The sequence below is a fragment of the Saimiri boliviensis genome, chromosome 1, assembly GCF_048565385.1.
Source record: "Saimiri boliviensis isolate mSaiBol1 chromosome 1, mSaiBol1.pri, whole genome shotgun sequence".
NCBI lineage: Eukaryota > Metazoa > Chordata > Mammalia > Primates > Cebidae > Saimiri > Saimiri boliviensis.
Window position 1 is genome coordinate 217,909,998 of NC_133449.1, and position 17,057 is coordinate 217,927,054.

General features: G+C 38.2%; 1 long non-coding RNA gene and 1 pseudogene across 2 annotated transcripts in view; both read right to left on the reverse strand.

The window, feature by feature from the left end:
- Positions 1–17,057, reverse strand: part of LOC141580824 (uncharacterized) — a 131,940-nt gene that overhangs the window by 20,214 nt on the left and 94,669 nt on the right. The gene's annotated exons all lie outside the window — the stretch shown is intronic.
- On the reverse strand, positions 5,088–6,135 carry LOC101037203 (ras-related protein Rab-5C pseudogene; annotated as a pseudogene).

Sequence of the window (17,057 nt, forward strand, 5' to 3'; positions counted from 1 at the left end):
CATAAACTAGTAAACCTGGAAGAAACTGATAAATTCCTGGACACTTGCATCCTACCAAGCCCAAACCAGGAAGAAGTCGAAACCCTGAATAGACCAATAACAAGGTCTGAAGTTCAGGCAGCAATTAAGAGCCTACCAACCAAAAAAAAGCCCAGGTTCAGATGGGTTCACAGCCAAATTCTACCAGACATACAAAGAGGAGCTAGTACCATTCCTTCTGAAACTATCCCAAACAATCCAAAAAGAGGGAATCCTTCCCAAATCATTTTATGAGACCAACATCATCCTGATACCAAAACCCAGCAGAGACTCAGCAAGAAAAGAAACTTAAGGCCAATATCCATGATGAACATAGATGCAAAAATCTTCAATAAAATACTGGCAAACTTGATTGCAACAGCACATCAAAAAGCTTATCCACCATCATCAAGTAGGATTCATTCCAGGGATGCAAGACTGGTTCAACATACACAAGTCTATAAATGTAATTCACCACATAAACAGAACCAAAGACAAAAACCATATGATTATCTCAATAGATGCAGAGAAGGCCTTTGACAAAATTCAACAGCTCTTTATGCTAAAAACTCTCAATAAACTAGGTATTGATGAAACATATCTCAAAATAATAAAAGCTATTTATGACAAACCCACAGCCAATATCATACTGAATGGGCAGAAACTGGAAGCATTCCCTTTGAAATCTGGCACTAGACAAGGATGCCCTCTCACACCACTCCTATTCAATATAGTAGTGGAAGTTCTAGCCAGAGCAATCAGGCAAGAAAAAGAAATAAAGAGTATTCAAATAGGAAAGAAGGAAGTCAAATTGTCTCTATTTGCAGACGACATGATTGTATATCTAGAAGACCACATCATCTCAGCCCAAAATCTCCTGAAACTGATAAGCAACTTCAGCAAAGTCTCAGGATACAAAATCAATGTGCAAAAATCACAAGCATTCTTATACACCAATAACAGACTTAAAGAGAGCCAAATCAAGAACGAACTGCCATTCACAATTGCTACAAAGAGAATAAAATACCTAGGAATGTAACTAACAAGGAACATAAAGGACCTCTTCAAAGAGAACTACAAATCACTGCTCAAGAAATAAGAGAGGGCACAAACAGATGGAGAAACAATCCGTGTTCATGGTTAGGAAGAAGCAATATCGTGAAAATGGCAGTACTGCCCAAAGTAATTTACAGATTCAACGCTATCCCCGTCAAGCTACCAATGACCTTCTTCACAGAACTGGAAAAAAACACCTTAAACTTCATATGGAACCAAAAGAGAGCCCACATTGCCAAGTCAATTCTAAGTAAAAAGAACAAAGCAGGAGGCATCACACTACCAGACTTCAAACTATACTACAAGGCTACAGTAATCAAAAACAGCATGGTACTGGTACCAAAACAGAAATACAGTTCTGTGAAGAAGGTCATTGTTAGCTTGATGGGGATAGCATTGAATCTGTAAATTACTTTTGGCAGTTGGACATGGAAGACTAGAGTTCAACAAAAAGAAAAGTCTGAACAGAAAACATGAAGATATTAGTTGCATAAGCTGACCACACAAAACATTCTAATCTAAAGAAAACTACATAAGCTGGCCATAGAAAATCTTCTCCAGGCCTTTATGAAGATTGGTTCTGCAGCCTTAGTAGGCCCCATAGTCATCAAGGTGACTTCGAAAACTTTTATCATGTATAATGTGGAAAAGTAATCTATTGAGATGATTCACTCATTCTTGCTTCTTTGAGACACAAAAAAAATGAGCAATGTTGCTCTCTTCCTTCAACAAGATAGCAAACTAACCTGAAAATCTTGGAGACCTGAAGGCTCTCTTACCAAAGTTAACAGGCCTTGAGTTGGAAAAGTTGCAATAGAGTCTGGAGAGAGGTGTGGAGTTGATGGATGGGAAGTGGCCCTAACTGGAAGAAAGAGGATAGCTTTCCTGAGACTAAATGAGGGAGATGGTTTTGGAGGAGCTTTGGGAGATGAGTTAGCAGGCTCTTCACTTGCCAGAATGCTCTTTTCCCAAAGAGTAACCTAGCTAATTCTACTCTTCACCTAAGGTTCTGCTCATGCTCCTGGAGGCCTTTCCTGACTTCTGTCTAAAATAGTCACCTCCAACACCCCATCATTATCTTTCCCTTTGGTTTTTTGGGAGTTTTTGTTTGTTTGTTTTGAGACAGAGTCTTGCTCTGTCACCCAGGCTGGAGTTGCAGTGACATGATCACTGCTCACTACAACCTCCATCTCCCAGGTTCAAGTGATTCTCCTGCCTCAGCCTCCTGAGTAACTGGGACTACAGGTATATACCACCATGCCCAGCTAATTTTTGTATTTTTGGTAGAGACAGGGTTTTGCTATGTTGGCCAGGCTGGTCTTAAACTCTTGACCTCAAGTTATCCACCCACCTTGGCCTCCCAAAGTGCTGGGATTACAGGCATGAGTCACCATGCCCAGGCTGGTTTTTATTATTTTCTAATGGTAATATCAACCTGAATTTTATCACAGATATATTGTACCTATTTACTTACATATTTATTTATATAGAGACTTACTGTTACTCTCCCTCACTAGAATTTATGTCTTCCAAGGGAGGAATTTTGTTTTTTGTTTTTTTCAGTCTTTCTGTACCTAGTGCACAGTAATGAATCAATAAATATTTGTTAAATGATTAGTTTTCCATTTCCTTTTGAAGGATATGAAAGATGTAAACAATTGACAGAGTCTCCCAAAAATTTAACTTTTGAGATTTAAAATTTTTTATTAAATATTATAAACACATTAAACAATTTATAAACCATGCTTTAGGTAAAAAGAATAAAGAGAACAACCATACACCACTAGTTACCTTAAAAACCGATCACACCTGTAATCTCGGCACTTTGGGAGGCCAAGGCAGGCAGATCACCAGGTCAAGAGTTCGAGACCAGCCTGGCAAATATGGTGAAACCCTGTCTTTTCTAAAAATGCAAAAATCAGCTGGGCATGGTGGCATGTGCCTGTAGTCCCAACTACTCAGGAGGCTAGGCAGGAGAATTGCTTGAACCCAGGAGGCAGAGGTTGGAGTGAGCTGAGATTATGCCACTGGACCTCAGCCTGGGCCACAGAATGAGACTTTGTCTCCAAAAAAAAAAAAAAAAAAGAAGTGAAACACTGCAAGAACTTTGAAGCCTTTTGTGAGCCCCTTCCTTCATCCCACAGGGCATCATCACCACAAATTTTTGTATTTATTATCTACTTGCTATTCTTTATAATTGTATATGTTTGTATCCCTTTTAAATATTAGTTAATTTTGCCTGATTCTAACTTTATATAAATCAACCATATCCTCTGTATTTTTCAACTTGTGTCTTTGACCCAATATCATTTGTGAGATGAGTTCATGTTACCTTCAATGCTACTGCTTCATAGTATTCCACTGGATGAAAAGCACAATATGGTCATCTAATGTCTTGTTGCAGAATGTTGTTTGTATACATTTCCTAACACACATGCTCAAGAGTTGTTCTAATCTATATGCCACTGAGAGGAACTTGGGAGTCACAGGGCATATGTATACTGAAGTTTACAGGATGCTAAATGCCAAAATGTCTTCCAAAGTGCATGTATCCAAGAGCTGCTACACACCAGGATGGCTTGACTTGTTTGTAAAATATTGATATAATTCCACACTTGATAAACAGCTGCTGCCTGTCCCTGGAGGATCCCCTTGCAATCGCTATGTCCACAGGGTAACCTAAACTATCCCAGTTTTCCTGGGACTGAGAGGGTTTCTAGAACAGGACATTTCAATTTAAAGCCAGAAAAGTTAAAACAGGACAAGTTGGTCATCCTACCTAGCCAGCCTCTTAGCCAACAGAGACTTTCTCTCAGTTCAGTAACTAAAGCGTTAATGCCTGACACAATGGTTAAGTGTTGTGAGCATTGCCTGTGGTTGCACTTGTTTACATCCCCACTGACAGCTTATGTGTTTCATTACTCCCTCTCTTTATCCTCACTTATTATACTCCTAATTTTTATTTTTTGCTATGTGGTGAATATAAACTATTATTATCATATTAATATTCTTTTTTATCTGACTATATTGAAATTTTTGAATAGTCTGGAATCACTTTCCCTACCTGATCATATCACCCCCTTTTGAGTGTGGTGAAGAATTTTCATGAAGCCACATGAGTAGCCAATTATCCTATGAAATTGTGATCAACCACATTTTGACTATATTGTCAAGATACTGATTGGTTACATTTTGAAGAAAACATACAATACCAAAATACAAGAAAAAGTTAGTTCTGTCCCCTCCCACTCTCCCCTTTACCCAGCCACTCCCAAATACTCATGATTTGGTCAGGACTGGGCTCAGAGCCAGAGCCCAAGGTGACTGAGAGTGGGGGGATAGTAGGCAATGGGTTTGTGGCTGTCACAATAATGCCGCGATAATGCTATGGTTTTCCAGCAGGGAACTTGGGCAAGGAAAAGGGCTGCAGCCTGACGACAGCCAGACGAAGAAAGAGCTGCCTCTTCCTTCCCTAGCCCCAAGGCCTACCCCACCACACAAATCCAAGACCACTTCAAACAAGGCAAGGATGTGGATGCTCTTGCTGGGTCCACTATTCTGCAAGAGGGAAAAAAGGTAGCTGCTTGGACCCCAATGTCCCCACATACAAGGGTGGAGAGACAGGAGCATGTGGTTACTACCAGCAAAAGAAAAGTGGTAAAGCTGTAGAAAGAGGAGGAAGTGGGAAGAGCAGAAGATCATATATATTTTAAAACTGACTTAAGACTTAAAATCGAATTAGTGTTCGTACAGAAATGTACAGGTGGAATAACTCACCATGGCCTATGATCAAAATTATATGGAGAAATCATGGTGGACTCCCACATCTACGCCCCCTACCCATGAGGTGGCCCAAGTCGTTAAGTGCAATTGGTTGAGTGGATTCCAGTCAGGTCATTCAGGTGGAGGAGGTGGGGACAGGGGGCAGAAAAGGGGGGCTCCATTGCTGCAGCACTGGCTGGTGCTGACCGGGTGGTTCTCTCAGAGGTCCACACCTCAGTTTCTGCCTGGAGCACCAGCTGCATTCTAGGGCTTGTTCTTAGGAAGCTTCTCAGCTATTGCCATAAAAATTTCATTCACGTTCATTGCAGCCTTTGCTGATGTCTCCATGAACAGCAAACTGTGGTTGTCTGAATAGGCTTGTGCTTCCTGGAATTCCAGGGCTCTCCTGCTGGCCAGGTCTGCCTTGCTACCTATGAGTGCAATAACCATGTTGGGGATGGCCTGCCTCAGTAGCTCCTTCACCCAGTTCTTGGGTAGGGCAAATGTATCTGTGATGGTGATGGCATAGACCATGATGGCAGCCTGGGCCCCCCAAGAGTACATGGGGGCCAGGCTGTGATACTGCTCCTGTCCAACCATATCCCAGATCTCAAACCTGACATCTAAACACAACATTAGTTGTGTTGTCCAAGTTGTGTTGTCCAAGCAGACAGTCTGTGTGAAGAAGGCTGCTCTGATTGTGCTTCTCCTGGTACTTGTGAAACTGTCCTTCCCAAAGCGTCACAAAGCAGAGGACAGGCTGGATTGTCCACTGCAGACTCCCTCAGCAGAACTAGCTTAAATAGACAGATCGTACTGGGTTGTACTGTACCTCCCCAACCTGCCACTGCCCATCCAGCTGCAGTGATCCAGAGAGGTGGGAGCAGGGACCAGTCCTGTGCAAAGAGGCATTCAGTGGGGAGGGGGACCTCCAAGGTGGCTCCGGGGCAGTGAATTTACTTGGGGCCAGGGCTTGGATCAGCTCTGCTTTTCTTCCCAAACACAGTGTTCCAGACTTCGACCTCCTATCATGTTAGTTTTCATCTTTCTGATGTTATTGATCATATTTTCATAGAATAATTGGCTACTCATGTGGCTTCATGAAAAATTTTTCAACACACCCTAGAAGAGGTGATATGACCAGGTAGGGAAAGTGATTCCAGGCTATTCAAAAATTTCATTTCCTAGAAGCCTTTAAGATTTGGCAAAGTTTCCTATCCTGTTCTGGCTTGGGTTGAAGTAAGTGGAGCCCTGTACCGAAAGTGGACCATCAAGCTTACAACCATGAGCATCTACCATGATAGCAAAAAAACTTAACTGAGAACCAAAAGTCCTTTCCTGCTTTTTTTTTTTAGTGTGTAGGCTACAAAAGCTTCCTGTATCATACAAAAAAAGAGGGGAGCAACAAACTAATTACTACTGAATAGCTAGCCAAACTAAGATGAATAATGAATATATCTGTTTTATTTTATTTAGAAATATAGCAGTATGCTACTCTTGCACCTTCACATTGTGAGCCATATTTATATTCCCTACACTAGACTCATCTGACCCCCAAACCAAACATGATGTAATCTGCTCTAAATGTGTAATCCGTAAGAATTCTCATATTATCCAAATTATGGATGTTAGTACAGTCTTGAAATATAAAGCAAATCCAGAAGCAGTTAAAAACTGAAAAGTGAAGTGCCATAGCTGGCCCTCTCCTCTTGTGAAGATGTTTTAATGACATATTGGGAAAAGGGTTGGACTCAGTAAAGATAACTGAGAAAGGCTCCATGAAATTGCCACATCAGATATATGATCTCTTACAACAAAGCTTTTACCCAATTTCTGTGGCTGACAGGAATAAGTCATAATTTTAGCCTTGATTAACATTTCTTTGGCTTTTACATTCTATAAAATTGTTCATTCATGATCCTTCTGTGGTGCCTTGTTTATAAGAAGAATAATTTCTGTAGCAGTGTTTACAGTGCCTTTTTCATAAATATTCTGGTCAATAAGTAGTGAAGGTTCAGGCAGTAAAGGGACTGGAGAATAAGAGGAACTTGGTGATTAGATTTGTTATTTTTTAATCATAGAATCTCTCCATTCAATATGATTTAGAAAATGTGAATAATGATATTTAAGCTATTGGTAGAAACATACAAAGTTTTGTAGCTATCTTTTTTTAGATTTGTTGAGCAAATAAATATAGTAACTATAAATATGATAAATATGCTGGGTCTAGATAGCTTAGTAATTAAGAGGACAGTAGCTAAGAGCAGTTTCTGAAACTAGAAACTTTGAAATGAAGGCCTGTCACAGGCTTATGTTGTACATGAACCTTTACAGTCAGAGGTTCTAGAGACATTTATGTCAAGTTGTTTCCAAGAGTCTCTCAGAGTTGACTACCATAACTGGGTTTCCACAACACCACTCAGAATAAGCTTCCTCTTGGGTAATATAACTGAAGAGATTTGGGGAAGAACCACCTAATTCCAAAATATCTTCTCACTCATTGTTGTAACGTGGGAAATTCTATCATTAGACCCTACATACAACTTGAAAGTATTTGACAAGAAAAACCTACATACTTATTTTTCAAAAGCAACTATGTTCAGAATATGTGACTCAAAAAATAACATAACAAATGAGAAGGGACTATGCGGTGAAAGCTGCATCATTTAACATAGGAGTAAGTTTTTATAATTGTTCCTTAATACCACTTTGAAAATGACTGAAGAATTATTAATGAATCAAAGGTAAGACTTGCCTTCTTAGTAACACATCTTGCTTATTCCTACTAATGAATCACTGCCCCGCCATCCCTTCTTCCACTTGCCATAGCCAAGTGATTGTCTGCCCTTTACTGCTGCATCTTAAGACTCCCAATGGAGCCCAGCCAACATCTGACCATTCATTCCCCAAGCCATGAAGATGGACTATTTGGCCTGTGTGTTCCATACAGGAAGTCTTCGGCTGCTTTATTTACTAAATACAACAAATTTTTTTTGTTCAGTATCATTGCTGTTTTTAAAATGTAGATAATATATCAACGGTAAATGAAATCTGAAGAACTAATTAAGAATTAGAAAACACTTTTGTGATTAAAACCCGAATTACTATTAATGCTGAAAATCTTGGAAATTTTAATGATTAATGTGTAGATCGTATATTATTTTGTCATTTTTTATGTAGCAGGAAGATTTTAATTTGAAGAGTCAACTCTAAAGTTGTATACAGTGGCAGGAAAAAATGAGGAAGAGCAGCAAAACTCTGTGAATATAGAATCATAGAAACCTATGTTTGGCAAGGAAATTCCTTTTCTCTTTAGATGTGCTTCATACAAATCAGTTCTCCATAATACTGTGTGGAAGAAATATTTGTGTTATACAAGACAGGAGGATTGTGAAGCTATTGTTATCTATGGTTATACACAGAGAGAGATGTATACACAGACACACAGAAAAATAAATGTCCCCCTATGAAGGGAAGAAATAAATCAAGCAATTTGTATTTTAAAAAAACTGAACGAATAACCAAATAACGTACATGGAATGAACACTGAGGAAAATAAAGGATTTGGCAAGAATCTAATTAGCCATATCAACCGAGAGAGGTTTGAGTTAGTTTTGGTAAACACAGAGTGCTTTCTGAGTAGAAAGTAAATAACTGCACTGAGGTACTGTTTTAATCACATTTGTTCTAACATTGACCTTATAATAATTAAAAATTGATGCTTGCAACATAATACAGCTGTGCAATCATATTTAAACCTAATCATTTCATAGACAGAGGAAAGTTGTACAAAAAGGTCAAAAACACTTTAATTTCATGACAGTAAATTTACTCTTTATTCCCAAAGTGAAAATGTCTAATTTCTAAAAGAGCAAACCAATAATTACTTATTATAAAGCTATTTTAGTCAATACTTAATTTTGCTATATTGATTAGTGTTTAGGCATTTAAAATGTACCCTACAGCAAGAATATGTGTTTACAATACGATTCTCCCTACTGACGTTCGTAAGTATTACAGGTATCGATTTAAGACATGTCTCAAAAATGCCAAACTTAATAGTGATCATATTTTTTTTAATGACTCTTAAAATTGGAATTTTACTTAAAAAATTTGAATATCAGTGTTCTTAAAGATCTCTTTGTATCATGATCACTAATTCTTCCATTAAATAATTTCACCATGAGTGCTCAATTAAACTACATTATAAACTCTACCCCATCCCAAAAGTAACAGAGAGAAAAAAACAAATGATCAATTCTATTGTTCGCAGCCGGAACAAAATGTTTTCTCTCTATTTTATGTACTTCTGATTGTAAAACAAACACTGGGATATTAGTTCCCCCTTAACTTGTATTCTGTGTAACTTCGAGCTCCTTGCAATAAAACAAAATGATGCTTCATCAGGATGTTACTGGGAGTACCAAGGCAATTTACAAACATTAAGTCTGAGAACATCACTGTGAGGCAGGTATTAATATAACACTTCTCTCTTGAGGAGTTCAATGTACTTTACATAATGTTGCTTTATTAACTCTTCCTTGAGCTGGGCAAAAAGGCTAAGAATATGTCTAACCATATTCTTATTACCTCACATCATAGTGATCCTTCATATCATATTACCTCACTCACATGCATTCATAAAAAGAAGAGACAGTTCTATACAACCACATCTTTTAAATTCACTTTCACTTCTAATCTGAAATTATGACTAAAGATAAGGACAAGTAAGTCACTCAATATTATTTGGCTTTTACTAACACTAATTTTTAACAGGTATCAATTTTATAAATATGAATTCAGAATTAAACATTTAAAAGATAATTAATCCCAATAATTCTTAAGCAATAATTGTCTTTGAAGGTGGAAAAAGTTGATAGCAACAATTTTCCTTCTATTACAGTATACTGAAGACTACAAAACCACATTATAATTCCGTGGAGAAGCTTCACAACATCCTTAAATAAATCTGTGCATTTCTTAGCAAGAGTGCAACTATGCACACATGAAGATAAGAAGAAGACATATATAAAGTGAAAGATATAGAAATGCTAATGATATCTAATCGTGCTTACCAAGTGTCAGCCACTATTCTAAGGAATCTACATGTATTCACTCATTTAATCCTGATAACTCTATGAGATGGGCAATATTTTCGTCATTTTATAGACAAGAAAATTAAATCTCTGAAAGTTGAGTTAGTCCTAGGTCACAGAGCTACAAAGTGGCAGAGCTGAGATGCAGACACAGAAAATATAATTCCAGAGTCCATCCTCTGAACAGAGATTCCTGATCATGGAATTCTGAGTCCATAATTATAATTTTTTCCGCTCCAAGTGTAACATTTCCCACCTCACAGTCTACCTCACAGTCATCATAGAACAACTGCCCAAGTTTATGTATCATACTTTCAAAATATGATACTTGTATTTAGAAATCATCACAAGGAGGCAGTATAATATAGTTTGGGGTACAAACCTCAGGATCAGACAGACCTAACGGGCTATCCTTAGGCAAGTTATTTCTATCCAAGCTATACAATATAGATGGTAGTACCTGCCTCCTGATGCTGTAGTGAGAATTTAACAAGTTAATACAACGCATTTAACATACTCCTTACTATGCCTTCTACATAGTAAACATTCAACAATTGTTGCTATTGTAAGTTAGTATAAACTTAAGCCATTCTCACAACCTGAAACTCAGAATTACCACTGAATTTAGCATATCTCAATGCTGGCATCAATAGAACTGAACTGATTTTTTTCATCAAATATATGTTCTAGGCACTGGGAATTATTTAATCCTCAGAGAAAACCTATAATTTGTGGTTTTATGCCCTCTTACAGGAAAATAAGCCTTGAAATCATAAGTAACATCCATAACCATGCCAGTAAGAATTAGATGATTAATCAATTAACTACATGGATCCCACAAAGCAAATTAAAATGTAACCAATAAGCAGGGAAATTATTTGAAAAAGTCTTCTCTCTCATAAAATTATGAAACTAAAAATTTCTAGACTGAAGTTCACCTTGTTTAGCCTTTGCTATAATTATAGCAAAGCTGTGCCCAGAGAAAGTAGTTAGAACAGAGATGAAAAAAAGAAAAAATACTATCCAAAAATATACACACTCCCCCCATTTCCAGTATACACCAGGCAATTCTATTTATTCCATCATCAGAACCACCGAAGAAATATAGCAAGGGCCAAGGTCAGGGTGGGGAGTCTTCAGAGGTGGACAGTGTCACAGGTGAAACAGGCAAAAAGCCTGCACTTGGAGGCTGGGGCTTCAGCCAGAGTAGGGTACAAGATTCTAGATCTGTAAAGCACATTTGCCTCAAATCAGCCTCACCTGCACCCAAACATCCTGTGAAGGCCAGCTTCTAGTCTATTCACAGAAATCTGCAGAAAAAGAGAAACTGCATTACATCAGTCTCTTGACCTCTTCCTTGACCCTTGACCTACCAGCATTCCCTAAATTGGAAATGTCTTAGTTATGCAAAACAAAAATAGCTTCTGCTAAATTAAGACACTATGTCCTCATTCCCTCTATTTAATGTAAAAGAAATATTTTTATCATTTGCATAATGGCCTGCTGCACATAGAAAGACAATTATTTATGATTTTCACTTTTAAAACATGATTCCGAATTGATCATGATACATAATAATCATGTGAAAACATAATTCCAAATAAGATTTAAGTGAAATAATGGAATTTCCACTTTCAACAGCCAGCATATAAGCCAATATGAAGGAGGTGGCAGATACAAAATAATTATATATAAAAAGGGACACAAGCTCAATGATAAAGGTTCTGCTTACACGGGCACAGAAAGTAGTGGGAAACAATCTTCACCCCGTATGTCACAAGAAATAGAATTTTTAAAATATTCACATTATCCCAATAATATATAGGATCTAATGTTCCATTATCAACTAGCAGGTAGCACCCAACCTAGTCATTTCTTCTATACTTAGAATCAGTGACCTCTCTCAATAACTCATTTCAACTTTTAGTAATTGTCATATAAAGGTAAGCTTTTCTTTTATCCAACTTCAGTCACTTATATAATATGATTGAAAGACCTGGAATGATACTCCACACTAACAGGATACTTCATAAACTCTTATGGATGGGATGTTGATTTCAGTCTATTTCCCTTTTCTCTGACCTCAGTGGAGACAGGAGAAATGCTTAGACAGAAACTTGGCAAAATGGTTAGAGATAAGAGGAAGTTGATTAGGGACAAGTGCAGAGTGGAACTGAGGAAGAAAACAACGTGGAATGACTCACTGTGACCCAGAACAGTGTGATCTGTTTTAGAAGACACAGCCAGCCACCAACAAAATGTGAGTTGTAAAGCAGAACATGCTCAAACATGCCCTCAGAAGATCTACTGCTGCCTTCCCACTCACTTCCATACAGATAAATCAGTCAATCCATCTCTCTCTAACCCTGACCTCTGTGCGGAGTTCCAGCCTACCACACAATTGTAAAATTGAACTGAGTGGCTAGGATATTCTTTCCCGTGACTCACTCTGTCCTTCCTCCGCAGCTTTACTGCTGGTATAGAGATATCTTTGGTAAGCTCTAGTGAAGAGAACCACAGTGACGGATTGACACTTTAATGTGAAAAATAATCAGTACTAACAAGGAAAAATTTTGTCTTATCTTGTAGATTCACCAGTATCTTTTTTTTTTTTTTTTTTTTTTTTTTTTTTTTTGAGACGGAGTTTCGCTCTTGTTACCCAGGCTGGAGTGCAATGGCGCGATCTCGGCTCACCGCAACCTCCGCCTCCTGGGCCTCAGGCAATTCTCCTGCCTCAGCCTCCTAAGTAGCTGGGATTACAGGCACGCACCACCATGCCCAGCTAACTTTTTGTATTTTTAGTAGAGACGGGGTTTCACCTTGTTGACCAGGATGGTCTCGATCTCTCGACCTCGTGATCCACCTGCCTCGGCCTCCCAAAGTGCTGGGATTACAGGCTAGAGCCACCGCGCCCGGCCGATTCACCAGTATCTTAAACCCAAAAATGTAGAGAAAAGATCTCATACTGCCGGTCCAGAAAAAAAAAAAAAAAAAAAAGAGAACCCTTGGGGACACGGTCAGAAGCTCGCTGGGAAAATTAAGATAGGCAATGGGTAAACAGCAGGACACTTTCTGAAAGAATGGGCTTGCCTCTTGTCCCCTACAATAAAAGGCCTAAGAAAGGGGTTAAATTTGAATGCCCTGCCAGCACCTCAAACTTAAGATTTCTAAAATTAAACTTCTCTAAAAACAAGTTTCTGCTGACTTCCTTGTTTGTTAAGGGTACACTTGTTCTCTCAGGCTCCAAACATGAGTCATCTTGCTTTATTCCTCTCCCACCCCCACCATATCTAATTAAACACCAAGTTGCATCTATTTTTTTCTTCAGCACTTTTTTGCAACTTTCTGTTGCTCTCTTTTCCCATGCTTTATCTCTAATTTGGTTTTGACCCCATATTAGGCCCATTACCCTTCCAAACAATGCGTCTGGCAAGTAGTTTCCATTTTGAGTTTGAGCTCTGCCTTAATCAGGTCCACTCCTTATCAAAAAGAGTCTGTGATACCCACTTGTCTGCTGCACAAAGATGTTGCAAGCTATTTCCAAATGCACCCCAAACTGCCTGTCAGTCTTACCTTCTCCTATTTTCCTGGGCATCAGCCAAGCTAGCTATCATCCTACTCCCCACCACACCCTATTGCCTTAACTCCTACCACTTCCTTTTTCTGAAATACAATCTCTGCACCCTCAGAAATTCAAAGCATGCTGCCCACACAAGCATCAATGTCACAAATTCACCTGTGAATGCTTGTTCAGATATTCTGATTCAAAGTCATGTCTAAGACCAAAAAATACGTATTTTAAGTGTTTTTTAAACTAACTCCATGAGTTTCCATGGAAAAAGGTGTTGCCAACTCAAATCATAGTTCAAGATGTTGAGATAGAGCCCACACAAAACTATCTTCCTTAAAAAAAGCTTAATAAAGCAGCATAATTCAACCTGGCAAAGCAATTAATGTTCAATAATGATAATAATAATAGATTGATGTTAAATAATACATTCATGCTTAATAAATTTATGCTCAGTAATACTAATAAACAGATGTTATTTGGAGTTTAATTTTATATTTTAGGTTAGGCACAGTGGCTCACACCTACAATCCTAGCACTTTGGGGTCCAATGCAAGAGGATTGCTTGGAGTCAGCAGACTAGCCTGGGCAACATGGTAAGAACCCCATCTCTACAAAAGTAATCTTCTTTTAATTAAAAACAAAATTTTATGTTTTGGAGGCCTTTTGGATTAAATAAATCAAGCAAGGTAATAGTTTCGTTGATAGTTTCTGCTTAAATTTATTTGCATTCCTAGCAAAAATAATTCTACAATATTTACTATAATGCACTATCCAAAAATGCAAAAAAATAACAGTCTGTTTTCTTACATAAATTATTTTGGTTTGCTAAACCACTTTTCTTGCTTTTCCTAAAAGTTCAAATAACTTATACTTTACCATTGTACAACAGCAAATAGTAGAAGGTTAAAAAAAATATTTTTTTTAACTTATGTTACAATGACCCTTTTCTTTGCCTATTTGCACTCTGGTCTCATCATGCTTTTTTGCAATTACTTTGTATCTGTGTAAAGGTCACATTTCCTTTGAAGCCCTACCACTGACTCAGTCTGCTTTAGCCTCTTTACTAGTTCTTTAGGAAAGCCACTGTCCATACAAGGAGCTCTGAATACAGATTAAGTAAACACAGATAAAATTGTAATTTTACCTCATTTTAATCCCAAATCTACACTTGACCTATTAGGTGGCACACATCATGAAAGTCAAAAAGTGAAAAAGACACAGTCTTATAGAGAATCAAGGGGAGAGCCATACACCAAATTCAGTTGGAAGAAAAGCAAAGTCATTTGCAGGAGAATGTATGAAAGTCATTTAAAAGCCCCTCAGTGGGCGGGGGGTGGAGAAAATATTAGCAGTGGTAATAAAATGCATCTCCATAATCATCTCGCTCTACTTTGAAAAAAAATTGAGGAAAATTTTCCATGACCCTAATGGTGCACTCAGAACATATTTGTCATGGTCTATCATAGACTATTTACTTGTATTTCTCACCCACCTAAATCTTGTAGTCAATATAAAATGCTGAATTCATCCAGGTATGGTGGCTTATGCCTGTAATCTCAGAACTTTGGGAGGCCGAGGCGAGCAAATTACCTGAGGTCAGGAGTTCAAGACCAGCCTGGCCAACATGGTGAAACCCCGTCTCTACTAAAACCACAAAAATTAGCCAGGTGGTGTGAGCCTGTAATCCCAACTACTCAGGAGGTTGAAGCAGGAGAATCGCTTGAACCCAGGAGGCAGAGGTTGTATTAAGCTGAGATCATGCCATTGCACTCTAGCCTGGGTGACAAGAGCAAGAATCCATCTCAAAAAAAAAAAAATGTTGGATTCATAGGATGACCTATAAGTATTAGAAGAATTCAAAAAGATCAATGCAGGTGAACTAGTCAGGTGTGGCTTTAGGAAGAAATCACCATTAGTTTTCTTCTTATCCAGACCCATCTTTACTAAACAACTGGTTTTCAAGAGAGCCAGAATCTAATCAGGCTCTCTGTGTTTTCTTATAAAGTAAGATTTGGTATTTATCTAAACACTTTATGGCTCCTTCTGCTAATTTACATGTTCTTTGTATTACACAGGTGAAGTCAAATCTTTTTCAATGAATATAACAATAGTGAAGTGGTTCTGGCCTACAAAGTTATTTCTGTATTCCACTTGATATTCATAGATTCAAAATTTTAATAACTTGGTTATGGTAAACTAAACAATGGGCTATGTAGTACACAGGAATCCTTTTCTGGAAGCCATCTACATGGTCCCATTCCTTACAGAGAAAGACCATGATAATGTGCGGGTACATTGCAATGAAGGGAGAGAAGGAAGGGACGGAGGAAGAAAGGAAGAGGAAATGAAAGAGAGAAAGTGAGAAAGGGAGGAAGGAGAGAAGAAAGGAGAGAGGGAGGGAGAACTGAATTGAACTGAGATGTTTATGTCATCTCATAGCATCTTTACCTCTCTTCACACTTTTCTACATCAAACAATATCTAAACAAAATTAACATGAGTTCTCAAATGGCCTTTAAAATAATATTCTAGCTGGGCATGGTGGCTCAAGCCTGTAATCCCAGCACTTTGGGAGGCCAAGGCAGGTGGATCACGAGGTCAACATTTCTTTCAAACTGCTCTGCTGTGTGTTCGTTCACCTTAGGAAGTTGAATCTATGTTTAGATTCGGCGAGTTAGAAACACGTTTCTTCTAAAAGCTGCGTTTGGATATTCCAGAGTGAATGGGAGTATAGGCTGTAATGAGAAATATCTGGCTCTAAAACAAAAACGTAGCTATCTAGCAGAATGGATGTCAAGGTGCGCATTCAACTTACAGAGTTAAACTGATGTGTGTTTGCAGCAGTTCAGAAATTCTTTCTTTGGAGAATCTAGAAACAGATATTTCCAGCCATATGCAGTCATATAGGAATTAGCAGTAAGACTGCATCTAAAACACAGGAGAAACGTTTCTTTCAAACTGCTCTGCTGTGTGTTCGTTCACCTTAGGAAGTTGCATCTGTGTTTAGATTCAGCGAGTTAGAATTAACTCTGTAAGTTGAATGCACACCACCTTGGTCAACATGGTGAAACCTCGTCTCTACTAAAAATACCAAAAAAAAAAATTAGCTGGGCATGGTGGCGCATGCCTGTAATCCCAGCTACTAGGGAGGCTGACGCAGGAGAATTGCCTGGACCCAGGAGGTAGAGGTGGCGGCGAGCCGAGATCGCACCATTGCACTCCAGCCTGGGTAACAAGAGTGAAACTCTGTCTCAAAAAAAATAATAATAATAATAATAATAATAATAATATTCTAATAGGTACAGAGGCAAGAAATCCATAAATTCTGAAGAGAACTAATTTTCTCTTCAGAGAAGAGGCAGTTATATATGGACAACATAAATCGTAGACATTTTAACAATTTATATCTTATTACAAAATTTTATTCCAACTAAGAGGAAAAACTACTATCGCAGCCTTAAAGAATTAACTCACTGGGTATGGTGCCTCATACCTGTAATCCCAGCACTTTGGGAGTTCAAGGCTGGTGGATTACCTGAGGTCAGGAGTTTGAGA